The sequence below is a fragment of the Stenella coeruleoalba genome, assembly GCF_951394435.1.
Source record: "Stenella coeruleoalba genome assembly, chromosome: 15".
Lineage (NCBI taxonomy): Eukaryota > Metazoa > Chordata > Mammalia > Artiodactyla > Delphinidae > Stenella > Stenella coeruleoalba.
The window spans coordinates 55,896,959-55,916,540 of NC_137161.1; the positions used below are offsets into that span (position 1 = coordinate 55,896,959).

General features: G+C 43.8%; 1 long non-coding RNA gene across 1 annotated transcript in view; it reads left to right on the plus strand.

The window, feature by feature from the left end:
- The window catches only part of LOC307198069, a 73,695-nt gene extending 54,968 nt beyond the window's left edge, over positions 1–18,727 (plus strand). The window contains exon 3 of the long non-coding RNA XR_013831566.1: positions 12,234–18,727. This is a non-coding gene — a long non-coding RNA (uncharacterized lncRNA). The remainder of the gene's footprint in view (positions 1–12,233) is intronic.
- Positions 18,728–19,582: the final 855 nt, after the last annotated feature.

Below are 19,582 nucleotides of genomic sequence, written 5' to 3' on the forward strand. Positions count from 1 at the left end.
CAAGTAGAAGGCATTCTGCAATCTGGTGAACTCCTATTGATCCTTCAAGAACCAGCTCAAATGTCACCTCCTCTATGATGTCCTCCTGATTTTCCCAACCACTGAACATTCCCTTATTTGTGCATTTAAAGTACCAAATGTTTTCTTTTGTAGAGTACCGTTCACCATTTACTGCAATTGTCAATTTGATTTCCCATCTCTTTCACTAAAAGGGCCTGCATTTTTGTGTTCAGATTGTGTGTATGTGATCAAAAGCCCATACATACCTATATCAAATGAAGGGTGGATCTTGTTTGCAAGGCAGGCTTCTTGAAACAGTGTCTAAGGACAATTCTAAGTACAGAAATTATGTTCCTCTCCTATCTTTTCCCTTCAAACTAAGCTGCTTATTCCCCATAGCCAATCTTCCTTCCTAAAGGCAACATTTTATTTGTGAAAGTGCTTTTAAAAGACGGGGGGATTTCGGCATTATTTTAGAGAGACTTTCTAAAGAACAATAACAAGTCTATTTGAATCTTTTATTTGGTATTAACTAGATATTTTATCATAAGTGAGCAGGGAGTTTCTGGGTCACTAGTCTTTATTGCTTTCTTGAATGCATCTCAGCCTTTTCCGTAGTTCAAGTCCATATAATCCCCAATCCTTTTTTCCTTCAAATTTTAACTCCTTCACTGTGTTCCTCATCACTTCTCTTGTTAATATCTCTGAGCATTCACTGTTGAATTGTCATCTTCAATGTGAAAATGTTTTGAACTCATGGTGAATTGTGCCTTTTAAACAGGACTGTAAGAACTTGAGTAATTCAGCTTGTTTTACCCTGAGCCAAAATACCTGTTCCAAGGTTTTCTTTTCCTCCTCGTTTTTGAGTGACTGAGGGAGCCCTGTCCTATAGCAGTGGCATCTGTTTTAGGTTTATGTTTAAAGGAGTCCTTATCTCTGACCCTGGCATATTAAATAAATGTTCTCGCGGTCCGTTTTGAATTCCCGCAAAAGGACACAGTAAATGTTCACTGTAATTTCTGGACCTGTCTTCTTGCCTCTTTCTCTGCCCCCTTTCTTCCACCTGTTCCCATCAGGCACCCTGTTTCTTCCCCAGTTTCATCTCCTATTACACATTCTCTGCTTCAACCACAAAGAACATTTTTGAACCTGTCTCTGTGTGTTTGTATATCCTATCCTTTCTGAATGGAATGACCTTCCTCCTTGTCCAGACTCACCCATCAATGTTCAGAGGGAAACCTCACTCCACCAGAAAGTCTGACTGCTCAGAGCACTTTTTTCCTGTCCCGAGTTAATCTATTGAGACGTGAGTTGTTCTCTCTGCTCTGGAAAGTGCCAATAAACGAGATAAACCTTTTTCTTCTTCATTGCAAGATGGCAGCTGGGACTTTTATTCTGAATTCTGGCTCCCAGCCTGCATGGAGGTCAGGTCACAAAGGACAGACAGAGCAGAGCAACAGCTTGTAAAGTTAGCCAAGGACACCTGATGCAAAGAAAGGAGTGCAGAGCTGGGGAGGGATTGTCCTAAGCACAAGAATACCTCGGTGCGTGTTATGAACAGAAATAGTAACAGAAGATGGACCAGCTCTACACTGGAACAAAAGAGGCAGGAAGGCAGGTGGGAAGATGGCAAACTGAATTGAAGATGAAAGAGGTGAGCAGACCCCAATCCATCTAAGTTTCTAAGGTCTGAGTCAAAATCTACATTTGTTCAGTGACACAATTTCTCCAGTTCTGCAAAGCACTGGGTCAGAAAATTGTCATTTTCTGAGCGCTTAATCTGTGCCCAGCAGTGTTCGATGATTTGATCACATTATTTCATTGAATCACCAAGTGACCCTGGAAAGAATGTATTACTGCCCACGTTCCTCAGAAAGGAACACCAGATGCAAATATGGCATTAGAGAATCAAGGTTGGAGTTCAATGTCAATGTGTCTGATGGTAAAAACATTTTCTGGTCTACCAGGTCCTCTCTCTTTTTGAAGCCAGGGCCTGAGGCCACTTGTTTGGCCATACCTGGTCTCACATATGCATGGCCCCAGTGGAACCAGCCTCTACCCATGGGAAAAAGAACTCAGAACAAGCTAAGCCCATCCCACTTTGGTGCCTCCAAATGAAGTTGGATAAGACCTAGTCCAGTCCCAGCCCCTAAAGAGATTCTCTGATTACCAAAGAAGGCAGTGGAGGAGTTAGAAATTTAACTGTCAACCTGGGAGTTTTCTAAGTCCTTCTGCTTCTCTCAGCCTTTCACTCCTCCCTACAATGGGCAGTAATGGCCCATTGGCACTCATAGGCAGAAGACTTCCGCCTCCCCTGTGGGGTTCAATCTTTGGCTAACCTTGTTGAGCCTCTTCTGTCATCATTATTGGTCTCTTTTATGGCCCCCACTGGAACTTAACACTCATTGTAAGAATCAGCCTGGTCAGAGGGTTCCAGAGGGGACCATTGGAGTTTTATGGAAACTTTTCCAGCTGCTAAATAACCTTGAGAAAAGAGTTTAGTTATTGACTTCCTGACTCATGGCTCTACCTCCCCAGCCACCTGGGGTGAGAGTTTATATTCTCTGACATCCAGTATCTCCTGAGGATGTAGCACCATTGTTGACCTGAAGCTGTTATTTAATGATGAAAGAAACTGACTGGGAGTTTCTGATTGGCTGTTATTTCATTGCCATTTAAATAAGTCCAAGTTTGGAGTGTATGCCCCTAACTCGCCCTGCTGTGTTCCTGCCCCCGTCCTGTCTTAAAGGCACACACGTAGATGACATCCACGTTCGCCCTCTTTTAGGGTTTGAGTAATAGATGCATGATTCCAAGGTCAAGCTCTTAAATCCCTCATCACCCATTAAGCTCCTCCTGATTACTCTGTGAATCACTATGGTTTAAAGACACTGTGCCTTAAAAATAGATTGATAAAAGTGTAGATGTAAAGACTTTTCCAGGATTTGTGTTGTTCTGTAGGTGACACTGGAGGGAAAATTATAAGTTATAAATCTTCTTCCTAGGGATCGCTCTAGAACCTGTCAGGGTAAGAACACTTGGCCATAAACCCACCATTTCCAGCCAGAAGTGTCAGAGTTGCTAGAGAATTGGGTTTATGAGGAATGGTTGCAAGCAACCGAAGGAGTAATTAATTGAAGGAGGACAAGGGGTGTGTGGCATTCAGCAAGATTGTGCTGGCATAGAACAGCCATGAGAATGGAAGTAAATACCCAAAATACGGCACAATTTCTGTAACACTAGACAGCATCATGATGCTTTACATAAGTTATACCATTTATTTCTTGCAACATCTCCCTGGACGGGTATCTAATACCCATTTTACAGATGCCAAAACTGAATCTCTTATGTGTCTTTTTTTTTTTAATGAAATGTAGTTGATTTACAATATTGGGTTACTTTCAGGTGTACAGCAAAGAGATTCAGTTATATATGTGTATTTTTCAGATTATTTTCCATTATAGGTTGTTACAAGATATTGATTGTAGCTCCCTGTGCTATACACTAATCGTGTTGCTTTATATATAGTAGACTGTGTCTGTCAATCCCATACTCCTAATTTATCCTCCCCCCCTTTTCCCCTTTGGTAACCATGTTTGTTTTCTATGTCTGTGAGTGAGTCTGTTTCTATTGTATTTTGTACGTAGACTCACTTGTATTATTTTTTAGATTCCACATATAAGTGGTATAATATTTGTCTTTGTCTGACTTACTTCACTTAGTATGATATTCTCTGGGTCCATCCATGTTGCTGCGAATGGCATTATTTCATTCTTTTTGATGGCTGAGTGATATTCCATTGTGCGTGTGTGTGTGTGTGTGTGTGTGTGTGTGTACCACATCTTCTTAAACCAATCATCTGTTGACTTTGATTGTTTAGATCCTGAGTGTGAAGCTTGACTTTTTACTTTCTAGATACCAGGAGGCTGGCTTGTGTTCAACCCTTAGTTGACTAGGGTTCAAGCTCGTTGAGACTAATTTCAGTGGTGATTCTGCTGTCTAGACTGTCTGCTGATCTTGACTTTGGCCCATGGAGTATTAAGAGCCCCAAATAAATAGGCCCTGGAACCAACAGACCTGGATTTGAATTCTGGCCATTCCTTTTTCAATATGACTTCCCTAGTCTGGAAAGTGAGATGTATAGTGTTCAGCTTCTGGAGTTTTATGGGGAATCAAGTGCACTAATATTGTAAAAATAGATGCTCAGTAGAGTTTGGACTGTCTTTCTCACAGTTTAGTGTCAAAGGTCCATTGCCCCTTATATAGCAAACTGTCTCATCCATCACCCTCTGAACTCCCACATTTATCCATCCCTATCTTTTAGAACCTGGAAACTTCTACCTTGCATTATGCATAGAACTATGTCCAGTGCACATACATTGTTGGAACTCATCACTGCATGTATTCATCAGGGTTCTCCAGAGAAACAGAATAAATATGTATATTATATTATATTTAATAAGCAGCATTAACAGACCACCTCTCCAACAATTCTTTATAAGAATTCCCAGTGTTCATAAAGCTGAAAGGCGATATGAATCTGGTGACAGAAAAAAATAAAACAAATAGCCTGTTGTAGGTCAGGGCGTCTCAGCCTCAGCACTGACATTCTCTGTTGTAGGGGGCTGTCCTGTGCACTGTAGATGTTTAGGAGCATCCCTCGTCTCTACTCACTAGATGCCAGTAACACCCCCTCCCCAGTTGTGATGATCAAAAACATCTTCAGACACTGTCAATGTCCCCTGAAGATATAATCACTCCAGTTATGATTCTCTGCTTTATAGCATAGATAAACAGCAGAGTCCAGATTTGAGCTCATTTATTTCATTCTAGAGCCCAAATTGTATGTCACCATGGTAATGATTACTAATTCTGGATCCTTACCTCTTTAAAGTTCCTCTCCTTTCAACCATCAGTTCATTAATAGGACTGCCCCCCTAGCCCACTCACAACAACCAAAAATGTCCCCAAACATTGTTCTAGGGGCAGGTGGCAGACAACATCACCTCTGGCTGAGACCCACTTCTATAAAAGATATGGAGGGCTTCCCTGGTGGCGCAGTGGTTGAGAGTCCGCCTGCCAATGCAGGGGACACGGGTTCGTGCCCCGGTCCGGGAAGATCCCACATGCCGCGGAGCGGCTGGGCCCGTGAGCCATGACCGCTGAGCCTGTGTGTCCGGAGCCTGTGCTCCGCAACGGGAGAGGCCACAACAGTGAGAGGCCCGCGTACCACAAAAAAAAAAAAAGATATGGAAACCTCTGCTTCAGGTCACAGGGATAACTGCAGGAGTGAGCATTATGCAGGCGGGGTCGCGTGCTCCGTATGAGGCCCCGTGATGTCACCTGACATGTGACACCCAATCCTCACAAGATTCAGAAAGCAGATTGAGACTCAGGCGTGGCCAGCAGCGTCCTCTAGGCCACCCAGCTAAGAAACAGGACAGCCAGAATTTGGATACCCTGCGTTTTCCTTCACTCTGTTGGGACTTCTTCTCCAGATCCTGGAAACGCCAGTATTGGAAGATGAAGTGAAATACCAAAGAAAGAAAGGAAAACCATCAGTAGAGGCAAATCAAAACTACAATGAGATATCACTTCACACCAGTCAGAATGGCCATCATCAAAAAATCCACAAACACTAAATGCTGGAGAGGGTGTAGAGAGAAGGGAACCCTCCTACACTGTTGGTGGGAATGTGAATTGGTAGAGCCTCTATGGAGGTTCCTTAAAAAACTAAAAATAGAGCTACCATATGATCCTACAATCCCACTACTGGGCATATGTCTGGGGAAAAACATGGTCCAAAAGGATACATGCACTCCAATGTTCATTGCAGCTCTATTTACAATAGCCAGGACATGGATAGAAATAAAGGCTTTCTTCTTTCTTCTGCAACTCTCTTTGGTTAAGACAGCAAGCGGGGAGAGGTACATTCTTTGTCGTATTTAGTTGTAGTGCAGTAGTGATAGTGGCGGTCCTGGTATGTATGTAAAGCCATCACCAGGTCACTTAGGTGTGGCTAAGTCAAGAAAAACAATTCCCTGTGGGTTTGGAATCTCTACAAGCCAGGTGTGCACCGGGTTCTCCGAGGATTTGCCAAGCCACAGAGAGCTGAGGCTGCATCCCCCATCCACCCTCTCGTTGCTGATGTTATGGAATCGACCACAGTAACAAATGGCCTTGCATTTGGATGGTGGTCCCAGTTCTGATTACAGCTGAAACTCCCTGTCACTGTTGACATATGTGCACTCTGAGAGCTCTAATGCCACTGGCCATCTGTCCAGGAGTCCAGAGCCATCCTCGGCATTGAAATTCGCAGTCAGAAGAGGCAGCTCTTCCCCAGCAGACACCTGCAGCCCCGGGCTCACAGACATGGCCTCGCCAGCAACCCATCGGTGCTGGGAAGTCCCCGGATCAACAGAAGGTGGAGGGAGGGGATCACACAAGATGGATGGGGGCCCTAGGACGTCATCCCTGAAAAAGCCCAGGAGACGTGATTCCCCTGAGTGTGAGCGTAGTGAAGGGGATAGGGCAAGTTTGATCGTTGCAGTCAAATTTGGGTTTGAATCTCTGTTCCAACCCGTATGGGAAGCATGATCTTGAACAAGTCACTCCTAGAGATTCAGTTTCTGCACCTGGAAAATCACAACAGACTCTCCTTCTTCCTTCAAAAGGGAATAATTGGTGTGAAAATTAGCTTTGTCCCTTAGTGAGTGATCTGTAATGGTGAAAACTGTCAGCTATGGCCCCCTGCACAACATGGACTTTATTATTCATGGAGGGGAAAAGGGGGGAAGAACCAGATGGTGTGGCCCAAGCTCATTTGGGGAGAGAAGATAAAGCATTAATTAGGAGACTCAGAAATGTTCATAGAGACAAATGTGAGAGTCACATGATGAGCCTCAACTTTTATTTGAAAATGTAACACATTATCGGGGAAAGCGTAAACAGGATGCAAGAATGCCTAATAATAAATATATCTTCCTCCCGCCCCCATCAGATGGCCAGGTCTCCCTCTCATGAGAAATCACTGTGGCTAGTTTCTTGTGCATCCTTCAAGCAACAATCACTGTATAGACAAGAAGAGAATTCTAGAAAAGCGACTTCGACTTTGCTTTTTCTCACTGATGAGATCTTGTTCTTGAATCAGAACATCTGTATCTGTCTCTTCCTTTGCCAGACCAGGCAATACTCCACCATATGGATGTACCATCATTCCTTTCACCAGTTTTCTGCTTCTGTGACGACAAATATTTTGCTATCATGAACGATGCTGCAAAACACATTTCAAAAACCATTCTTCACGCACATGTAAGTAAAATATTAGAGACAGGGTTTGTGAGTCATAGGGAGTAGACATTTCTCCTCAATTTGCAAAACTAATGAGCCGCTCCACCAATAATAGGCATGCGTTATCTGTTTTCACACCCAGAAGCACCCACACGATGCTCTGACACCCCACTTTCCCCTTGGAGCACATATGTGTGTTTTAATTTATTTACTTTATTTTTTTTTTTGGAATGGGGTGATGTTGAGAGAAATGAACCATGAAACCCAGTTTTTATAAAAGAGATGCTCTGAATTGAGACAAATGAAGGACGACAGAGAAGCTGCCCCCCTTCTGGAATATGCCCTTACAACAATGTCCATCATAAGCCTTTGAAGGCAGCAGCCTCACGCAGGAAGCTTCCTGCGTTTTCATTTTTGCGGATAGTCAGTAGGACGGGCGGGAGGGGCGGTCTCTGCTCGCTCAGCTCTCTTCCTGGAGAGAGGAGGACTGAACGGGAGCAGGCAGAGGGGGCAGCAAGGGCCACTTCGGCTCATGGACCTAAAGGATCCATGCCCCGAGGCTGCCGCAGTATAAGGCAAAGGTCCATCACCCACTGCAGACGCAGACCCTCCCAGGAAGCCCGCTTGAGCTGAGAGGTGAAGTTGTTCCCTGCGGATGCTTGAATGAAAACGAGATAAATAGAGAACTCTTTGAAGGTAATTTATCCATCCCTCACTACCTGCCTGTCCCATACACAGGCCATCCTGTGTTTGCCACAAGCAGAAAAGAAAGGCGAGATAGGTAGCAATCCCTCCGGGGCTGCCCTGGGTCAACTTTATCAAAAAGATAAAATGTTTTGGGTCTCGGCAGCCTCCCTGGGCTGGCTCCGGGTTGGGCTTCCCGAGGCATTAAGGGGTGAAGGAGGTGAACGCACCGCTCTTCCTGGTACATCCCAGTGGCCTTGCCTGTGTCGCCGCTGATAGCAGTTTTATCAAGATAAATCTAGTGCTCCTCGGAAAGGATATTAATAAATTATCTAGTAATGAAAAATGTGAGAGGAACCATACTCTTACATCAGGCTTGTGATGATTACTTTGATAGATGCACTGGGGAGATTTCCTCGACAAGGCAGAAACGAGAAACATGACACATAGACCTTTAAGGGTGACCTCAGAGGAAAACAGAAGTTGCTGAATGATACAGAAGCAGAATAGGGAAAACCAGAGCTGCGAGGCTCCGCATGTCCACTGCCAGATGGATGGGCTCCGCTGATCAACCGATCATTGGGTTTAGAGTCAGATGCAGAGAGGGGAGGAGGATAAAGGGAAGGAGGAGAGGGGAGCAGAGGGCAAAGACTGGAGTCTGGTTGTGAAAGCATGTGGTCGAGATTGGCATAGATGCCGGGATGGAGTCTTAGCTTTCTCGCAAGACACTGAAACATCCTAAGCCTCCTTATCTGTGAATGAAGAGAACGTCAATGGCACTTAAATTGCAGGGTTGCGGGGGATTGTGTGCAAAAATCATTGGAAAGTTCTTGGAACCAGTAAGTACTCAATAATGGTATCATGGTCCCTGAGAGAAGTGGGGTCCACTTGAGAGCTGATAAATGTGGTATGAACACTGGGAAGGAAGCAGGTGCTCAGCTGAGGCTGTTAAAGAGAGGAACCCCAGTGCTTTTTTGTCAACAGTCCTTGACACAAGTTTCTTGTGCTCTGTTAGGTTCTGAGGATGCTAGCTGAAATGGGGTGAAGCTTCCCCACAAAGTCTAGTGAGGAAGATGGGTTTGTGCAGTAATCAAAATAAAGTATGATCAAGGGCTATGAGAAAGGTATCAGACCTTTTGTATCAGACCGAGGGAAGGCGTGCTTGAGGAGGTGACCTTGGAATGGAATTTTGAAGGATAAAGAGGAATCCATGGAGCGATGGACGAGAAATGTTAAAGGTAGTTCTTTTAGAAAAAAAAAGTCTTGGGAATTGCATGTGATTCAGCACAATTGGAAGGGAAAATGGAAACTAAAGAGAAGCAAAAGAAGAAGCTGGAGACGTAAGTCTGGACCATATTAGTCCAAGTTACTTTTTTAACATGCACGGGGTACCGTCATAATGCAGTGAGGAATCACTGCCTTTTTAGCATCTGTTTCTCCCCTATTTTAGCTACTGCTTCTTGATTCACTGTTGGAGACTTGCCTCTCCAGCATTCCCATTGATTTGTGAGCTGCAGAGCTGCACACAGGAGGCTGGGGGCAGGCTGGGAGGGCAGACAGTCACCTGAGGCATACCCACCTGCTAATTCTACCTGTGCCTCCCGTGAATCCACGGTGTGGCTCACTGAAGGCTGGGGAGCACAAGGATGGAGCTGCATCTTCAAAAACTTGAAAATACACAGGTGAGCTGGAGAGCAGAAAAAGCTCCCCAAAGGTCCACAGAGCTGGAGCCTTGCTAGTGAAGCAAAGAGAGTTCTAAGAAGTCTTGCTGGGACTCGGGTCCCAAGCCCTGCTGAAGGGAGAATCTTCATCTTACCTATAAACATTTACAACCACGATGACCTGAAGCTACAACCCAACTTTACCCCAGCAATGCTGGGATGAGATGAAAGAGGATAAACCCTCCCACTCTACTGGGTGGGAGGAAGGGGCAAACCCTTGTCCAGGGTAGATAGGATTTAATCCACATCTACTCTTCTTCCTTTTTTTTTTAAGAATTTTTTTTTGATGTGGACCATTTTTTAAAAGTCTTTATTGATTTTGTTACAATATTACTTCTGTTTTATGGTTTTTGTTTTGGTTTTTTGGCCACGAGGCATGTGGGATCTCAGCTCCCTGACCAGGGATTGAACCCATACCCCTTGCAGTAGAAGGCAAAGTCTTAACCACTGAACCACCAGGGAAATCTCCTATTCTTCTTTTATATACAATATCTTTTAGACATAATTACAAGATATTTTTTTTAAAAAAAGACAATGTGACCCACAAGTTAGAGAAAAAAAGTGGTCAGTGAACTCACAGATGACCCAAATGTGAGAATTAGCATAAAAGCACTGTAAAGTAACTACTCTCCACCTGCTAGAACATCTAGTGGAAAAAGTGGACAATACACATGAAATAATAAACATTTCAACAGAGAGAGAAAACACGAACAAAGAAACAAATGGAAGTGTTAGAACTGAAAAATATAATATCTTTAAGGAAGAATTCAGCAAATGGGCTTACTTGTAGGCTGGACATAGCAGAAAATATATTATCGATAAATAAAACTCAGTAAAATTATCTATTCTGACTCTTCAAAAAAAAAGAGCAGCAGCAGAGTCCGATGGGACACTGTCAAATAGTATAACATACGTGAAATTGGAGTCAGGGGTCAGAGACAGGGTCTGGCTTTCTCTCCACTGTATCCCCAGATCCTGGCACAGTGCCTGAGTCTTGACACAGTAGAGGCCTGGGGGAAAGTTGTCACCTTTTTTCTTCCTTTGATATCTTAGGACATTTACTTGTGTTGGCTGGAAGAATAACTCCAGTGCCGAAACTTGCATAGAAAGAGCTTTGTTTACAATATCTCGTCTTCCTCTCTCCACCCCCTTCCCTAAGCGGGAAGGATTTTGAAGTCAGAGTGAATCAAGTTCAAATCCTGTTTCCATAACTCTGCTACTAGAGTAGCCTTGCATAAACTACTTCACCTATCTGAGCCCATTTGCTCATCGTAGAAACTGAAATGGTAAAGACTGCTTTTCAGGTGTTGGAATTGATGAACAGATAAGTCAGATGATGTGGAAGGAACTGGCTTGGTGCTCCTCCTTCCCTGCTCTCCCATCTCACTGAGCTCTCCTTCCTCTCTCCCTTCCTGGCCTCATCCAGCATCTCTCATCCACCTCCTCTACCCCACTTGCACCTCCCCTCCCCCTTGCTGCTCCCTGTGTCTGTGCTGTATGAATACACCCTCTACCACTGTGTGCACTGAGGTCAGGGTTAAGGTGACACCAGGGTGGTGGTGGTGGGGGTGGGTGAGAGGAATTGATGGACACTCTGCTCCATTTCATGCCAGGTCCCCACTTCCTACTTAGAAGCATGATATCAAACCAGGTGGCCCCATTAGAGTCCATCTAGATTAGGGGTCCTCAGCTGGAGATCAAACTGCTGAGCTCCAAGGGGCCCTTGAGTTGAGACACAGTATGCATTCTCACACACATCCTGTTACACACGATGGACAAGAACACTCGGAGGGCATCTACTTCAGAATCCCCCCAACCCCAATTCCTTATACATGTTCTTGTACTTAATCTGATCATTGACTACATCGCATGGAGTCAGGAAATACCAAATCTGTATTAGTTCTTCAGAGAAACAGAACCAAATGGAGATATTGAGAGAGATTTATTTTAAGGAATTGACTCACCCTTATGGGGGCCAGCAAGTCGGAAATCCACAGGGCAAGGTTGGGGATTGGGGTGAGAGCTGATGTTGCAGTGTTGAGTCTGAAAGCTGGAAACTCAGGTGGCATTTCTACATTGCAGTCTGGAAGCAGAGCTCCTTTCTCTTCTGGAAACCTCAGTCTTTGCTCCTAAGGCCTTCCACCAATTCAGTACCCATACACATCTCCTGAAACCATACTTCACCTCGAAATAAAGACAATAGCAAAGTCATACTTCTCCCTCACAAAATACAGCTATCCAGCAGAAAACTGAAAATGCACTAACCCTTTCTCCAGAAGAGGATGCAATGTCCTTAGATAATGTTCACTCTTCTCCTTGATAGGCTGAAACTTTAATGCTCTACTAAAAAATTAACAATTCTCAAACACTATGGTGTAAATTTAATATGTCTTTATGTTTTATGACAAGGGAAACAGATATTTGCTTAAAATATATACAAATATAAACATATGCATAAAAATGTGAGAAAAGTACTCAAAACAATGACAGTGTATTACAGTTGTTATCTTTTTTTGTTGTTGTTTGTTTGTTTGTTAGAAAACAGGTTCAGAAGAGGAGTTCTGTCTCCCCAGGCACTGCCAGGGCTTTTCTTTGGGACATGGCAGGTCAGCATCTGTGCTGGAAGGAGCTCAGTCTTCTTTGGACTCACTGGGATTTGGGCTTCAGGACTACACAGGGCTCTGTCCATGCTGTCAGGAGCCTGGTTCTTCAGGACCTGCCTGGGGAGGCGCCGCCTGGAGGACAAGGCCCAAGACATCCCCAACACCCAAGACAGAGTGGCTCCTAATATCATCTCAGTGCCACTAAAATACATGTGGACTCTTCCAAGGGCGATTAGCCTCACATCTTTGTGTGAACTGGATCTGTTTCTTCAAAGCCATTGTCTAAATATTGAAGACACTGTGTGGCATCCTCAGTTGGTGGCTTGTTTTGGACTCGGGGCTCCATTTCAGTTTGAATTTCCAAATTGAGTGGATTCAGCAGGCCTGCCAGCTGGGAGCATGGCCTCTACTGAACTGAGTGGTTGGGGCCTGCACTTCTCAACTGGCCAGCAGGTGGCGCCAAGCCCAACTCTGACTTTTGGGGCTCCTGAGTGTTCAGCTGGAGGACTGAATTCCGTGCTCCGTGCAGTGGATAGGAGCTTGGCCTCCTCAGGATCTTCCAGGACTTTGACTTCTGGACAATGCCGGGACATGTCAACATTGACAGAAGATCAGTTTCCTCAGGACAAACTGGAGCTTCGGCTTCTTGATGATGCTGGACCGCATCCATGCAGGCAGGAGCCCAGTGTCTTCAGGACCCACTAGGAGGCATCTTCGCAGGAGTAAAAGGTAAGGAAAAGGTCAGAAGAAGCGTCTTGTGCATGGATTGCTGCTGAGGGGGTTCATTTTCAGTGGAGTCAGCAAAGGAAGGGCTTGACGTGGACCGTTGGGAATTTTAGTTAGTTTTGTGTGTGGTGTAGACTGGACCCAGTATCTTTTGGTGTGTGGTGTCTAGCTTTCGCGGCAGCATTTATTGGGGGGAATGGTCCTTCCCTGGTGGTGTGTGTCCTTGGCATCTTTGTCACAAATTAACTGACCACACACACGTGGATTTGTTTCTAGGCTCTCTGTTCTGTTCCTGTGGTCCATGTGCCTATTTTTGTGCCAATACCACACTTTTTTTGGTTGCTATAGCTTCATGGTGTAGTTTGAAATCAGTGATGAAGATGCCTCCAGCTGTGTTCTCCTTTCTTAGGATCGCTTTGGCTACTCGGGGTCCTTTGTTGTTCTGGACAAATGGTGGGATCGTTTTTTGTTTCCGCGTAAAATGCCATTTGAATTTTGTTAGGGATTGAATTGAATGTGTGCACAGCTTTGGCCAGATGAACATTTTAACAATATTCTTCCAGTGTGTGAGCACGGATTGTTTTTCTATTGATTTGTGACTTTAGTTTCTTCGTCAGTGTCTTATGGTTTTCAGTGTGCACATCGTTCATGTCTTTGGTTAGATTTGTACCTGGGTGTTTTGTTCTTTTTGATGCCTTTGTGGATGGAATTGTTCTCTTAATTTTTCTTTCTGGTGCTTCATGGTTGGTGTACAGAAATTCAACTGATTTTTATGTATGGCTTTTGAATTATTCAACTCTACTAAATTCATTTATTATAACAGGTTTTTTTTTTTTTTGGTGATTTGATGTGCAAAATTGGAACTCAAAAGTCCCACTGTTTCTATCATAACCCAGGTCATATGCAACACCCAAGACATAGTGGCTTCTCATGTGACCTTCCCACGGCGCCTCTTAATAACATGTCATTGCTTCCTAATTGTTCATTTGGCAATGTTCTGTTCGTAGCTTGAAGTCACCCATAATGGGAATATTTACACTACAGAAATAGACAAATATTACCAATAAGGTCTTTTGGTGTGTGTGTGATTCATTTGTTAAACATTACCTGTGCATCACTGAATATGAGCTCCATGATAATGGAGATTTTTTTTTCATCCTAACACCTAAAACAATACCTTGCACATAGCAAGTGTTTAATAAATGTTGACTTAATCAATTTAGCTAAGCTCAATATCCACCACTGTACAACTGGGAAAGCTGAGGCTCAGAGAGGTCGTCACTTTCTCAAGGTTGTCCAGCTCATAAGCAAGTAAGCCAGGATTTAAATCCAGTTCACTCTGACTTCAGACCTAAGCTCTGTATTTCCACAGAGAAGGGGGACCCAGGTGTAGAGATTCCCTCAGACATTTTGACCATCTTTCCTAAAGGACACTGAGTAGGTGCCACCACAAGGAAGACCCAGGGTGGCCTGAGGGACCATGGGTACCAAAGAGGCCAGCTTTCTCCATCACCATCATTGACACGTTTTCCTCTATGCCGTGGGATTGACAAAAATAAATTCTCTCTCAGCCCACAACTTCTTAATTAGGCTGTAGTCACATATCTTCAGACTTCAGAAAAGGCAGTGGAAGCAGCTTACAGCCATTGGCAGCTAACAAGAAGAAGTAGGGTAGCCACTGGCAGTATTTTCTCCTTGCTCAGTAACTCGAGTCTGGCCCGAAATCTCTATTATTCTTCCAGGAGGATGGTCATGATTAAAGGATTCCTTCTGCAGCTGAGGCCCAATGATAAGGACTTTCTGTTTAGACCCTCCTAAACTACAAAAAGAACATAAATCATCATTTTGCATCAACTTAGTTTCCATATTTTATTTTTACTGGAAGTTGTGAGGAGGGGGCACAGTAGGTTAGGAAACGTGGGTTTGATAAAAGAAGCACGCCCATAGTATGGTTGATGTGTTTCTGATGGGGAGGGTCAATTCTACAGCATGATTAATTAATCTCTCTTATTTTATGAGACGCAGCAACCAACTTGCAGGGAAGGGACCAGGTATTTATGAAGTCCTAAGGTGTGCCAAGCATAGTGCAGCATGGCCTAGATATTACCTCTTAGTCATAGAAAAAATTGTAAAAGTTGATGTTATTAACCCTATTTTATAGCGAAGAAACTGTGCATGGGAGGAGTTGAGCACCTTGTTCAAGGCTCCATGGCTAGTGAGTGATAGGACATGGCTAGTGGCCTCTGCGGGCTCCTCCCAAACTTCTCTCCATCAACCCCCTTTCCTTCCTGCATGTCTAGTCTCCTCCCTTCAGCATCTCAGCTTCCTCCTCCCCCACGTCCAGGAGGCTGCAAGCCCCGTCCCATTTGTCTACACTGCCATCCACGTCCTCTCCGGAGGTGTCTCTGGATCTTAACAACCCTTGAAGAGTGGCTCTTAGAAGCTAACTCAGATTCCTCCTGCTGATGTGGGTGACTTCTCATCATGGAACTAAAGGCTCTTTTGCTTTCAGGGGTGAAGGTAGAGAACGATGAACAAAACATGCAAAGGGGAGCAGAGGAATCTGGCAAATGGAAAAAAACCCTTCTTTTTTCCTACTGATTAACTCAATTAACTGAGGGCAAATTTCTTGAAGCAGCTCAGCATCACTTTGAGGGATCCCGCTAGCCCTGCTTTCCCTTTAACATCACTGGAGAGGGAGAAGCACTTCCTGGGGAGGAGAGAAATTGTGCAGTGAAAACGGAGCTCCTTAAAAAATTTCTCCTCCCCGGGGCTTCCTAATCTCTCTTTCCTCTAACCTCAGAGAGGGCCAGACAAGGAATTTCCTGCTTTTGTTTTTAATTTAATTTTTATTTTATATTAGAGTATAGTTGATTTGTAATGTCGTGTTAGTTTCTGGTGTACAGCAAAGTGATTCAGTTGTACATATTCTTTTCAGTTCCTTTTCCATTACCAGTTATTACAGAATGTTGAGTGGAGTTCCCTGTGCTATACAGTAGGTCCTTGTTGATTATCTATTATATATATAGTAGTGTGTATATGTTAAGCCCAACCTCCTAATTTATCCCTCCCCCCCACCTTTCGCCTTTGGTAACCATACATTTATTTTTGAAGTCTGCGTCTTTTTCTGTTTTGTAAATGAATTCATCTGTATCACATTTTTAGATTCCACATATAAGTAATATCATATGGTATTTGACCTTCTCTGACTGACTCACTTCACTTAGTATGATAATCTCTAGGTCTATCCATGTAGCTGCAAATGGCATTATTTCACTCTTTTTAATGGCCAAATAATATTCCTGTGTGTGTGTGTGTGTGTGTGTGTGTGTGTGTGTGTGTGTGGATACCACATCTTCTTTATCCATTTATCTGTCGACGGACATTTAGGTTGCTTCCATGTCTTGGCTATTGTAAATAGTGCTGCAGTGAACATTGGGGTGTATCTGTCTTTTCAAATTATGGTTTTCTCCAGATGTATGCCCAGGAGTGGGATTGCAGGATCAGATGGTGGAATTTCCTGCTTTTTAAAGTCACTGTCTTGAGTCTTTTAATTCAGGAAATCAAAGCAGGACCATAAGCCAGCCCTTCATGGGATGACACAGCCACTCTGGTGTGGGGGGTGTCTGGGCATCTTCAAAAACATGGCAGAGCAGGTAATTAAATAACAAAACAGATGCTATTGAGAAAATAGTGTGGGTGGCACAGTGGGCCAGAAGTTGAGACGGGAGCAAATGGAGACATAATTTTGCTTCCTGCGACACGCACTCCTGAGTTCCACTTTATTGTAAAATGGGCCCCGTCTCCAATCTCCATCAAGTATTTTATACGTACACATATGTCTTTGTGCTTTGAAAATGAGAACAGATTCATATTCTTAACTGGTATTAAGTTTACAGTGTTGGAGGTTTCATTTGCATAATAAAATGCTATGCAAGAGGAGATGAGGGTTAATCAAAGGGTTTTATCACTCTTTTTAATTATCTTCATTATGCCAGAACAAGATGTAAATTTTAATTCTACCTTGTTAGCTAGTGGATTCCACCAAACTTTGGAATATCCTAATCATCTGTCATTTTTAATAGGCACAGATGCCAGTGATTTTAGCAAATGAAATGCCCTAAATATTGTAAGCTTTGTTAATCTGATTGATATATCATTTAATATCATTTAACAATTATTAATGTTAAACATAATATCACCCCAGATGGAGGCCCCTGTGAGCCACAAATGGGTCCCCCGAGTTTTTCTTTCCCCATCCTGCTCTTCATCAACTTACATTTGAAATTCTTCCCCATTCACACAGCACTTCTTTGTTTTTCTCCTGCTCCATCAAATCTGTAACCAGAGTGTGCTATTCACGTGCAGTTCTTTTTCAGTGATCCACAAACTCTTCAGGTTTCTCAAAAGATATAGTACATGCTGTGGTCTTAGCCCACGGACATGAAAAGGATTTTCAAGGGATGAGCAGTGGGGTATGTCTACGTAGGTGTTGGGTTTATCTGCTAAACTTATCGTACAGAAGCCAAACAAAGTCTTCATCCCAGCCTGGGTGATCAGAGGCAGAGCCTGCAGATCCCATTTAAATGAGGGCACTGCTGAAGAGTAAACACCAAAGCAGGCTTTCCCTGGGCTCCAGGAGATAAGCAGTGATGCAGGAAGAGGTGGCTGCCCTTGTCTACTGCTGCTGAGCGTGGAGCTGGTGGGAGGTGGGACATGAATCAGCAAGGCTAAGCATCCCCAGTGGGTCACATGGATGTTTCTTATGGCCCTCTGGTCGTGTTTTAGGTGTGAAAGGTGGTGCTACGGAATGAAGGTTGGGGTGTTTGGGAGGTAATTAAGACTAGATGAGATCCTGAGGATGAAGCCCTCACGAATGGGATTAGTGCCAGTTTAAGAGTCATGAAACAGCTTGCTTCCCCTCTCTGCTCTTTGCCATGATAAGATACAGCAAGAAGTCGCCCATCTGTAACCCAGAGAGGTCACCAGAACCTGACCACACTGGCACCATAATCTCAGACTTCCAGCCTCCAGAACTGTGAGAAATAAATTTCTGTTGTTTATGAGCCACCTAGTCTAAGGCATTTTAGTTAGAGCAGCACAAGGTAACTAAGCAGCTGGTATGCTGTAAATTAATTGTGGAATTAGGCATCTGGGCCAGAGGATCCCACCTTTGATCTCTTACTAGCTGTGCCACTGTGGACAAATCACTTAACCTCTCTGGGCCTCAGTTTCCTCAAATGTAATGAGATGGATCATGAAATCTGATCATGAGTTTTAAATGGCATCAGGCATGGATTTTGGCATAGAGTAGGTACTCAATTATGATGGTGTGATACTGTGATTTATAATAAGAAATATGTATTCGGACTTCCTCCCGTTTCTGGCTCAGAGCTCATAAAACCCTTGGAATTTCCAGTGATAAGAGTGATCAATTTCGTTCCTTTTTATGGCTGAGTAATATTCCATCGTATATATGTGTGAAATTGAGTTATTTGTAGTGAGGTGGATGGACCTAGAGTCTGTCACACAGAGTGAAGTAAGTCAGAAAGAGAAAAACAAATACCATATGCTAACACATATATATGGAATCTAAAAAAATGATATTGATGAACCTAGTGGCAGGGCAGGAATAAAGACACAGACTTAGAGAACTGACTTGAAGACACAGAGGGGGAAGGGGAAGCTGGGACGAAGTGAGAGAGTAGCATTGACATATATACACTGCCAAATGTAAAATGCATGGCTAGTGGGAAGCAGCCGCATAGCACAGGGAGATCAGCTCGGTGCTTTGTGTCGATCTAGAGGGGTGGGATAAGGAGGGTGGGAGGGAGACTGCAAGAGGGAGGAGATATGGGGATATATGTATACATATATAGCTGATTCACTTTGTTATACAGCAGCAACTAACACAACGATGTAAAGCAATTATACTCCAATAAAGCTGTTAAAAAAAAAATTAACCAAGGTATCTCTTGTTATGTTAACGACCTCACCTAAGGGGGTTACTGGTTGCCAGGAGAACCAGCCCTGTGATTAGAGGGTTGAACTTTCAGTCCCATCCACCTGACCTCCTGGGAGGTGAGAGGGGCTGAATGTTGAATCAATGGCCAATGGCCAATGATTTATCAATTGTGCTGATATAATGAAGCCTCCATAAAAACCCAAAAGGATGAGGTTCAGAGAGCTTCTGGGAGTAGCTCTCTGTCTCTTTCTCAGTCTCTCTCTCTCTCCCTTTCTCTCTTGATAACCTCAGGCTTGCCTTTCTGTATAGAGCCCAATCAATAGTTACCTTCAGAACCCACTCCTGGCTTGAAAACAATTGGAGGAGCTATCATATCACTTGCCTGATCCAACCGGTGAATACCATGTCAGATACATTTTGAATGGCGGCCTTCCAGTTCTGCAGAAACTGTAAAATTGACCCACCCTAAGAAATTATCACGGTTGCTGGGATCAGGGACTCTCAAGCCACCTGTCACCTCACCTTCAGAGCATCTACCTCTGAGCTGTCTTTGTAGGCGATGCAGCAGGGAACAGATGCGTAATGCTTGGTAT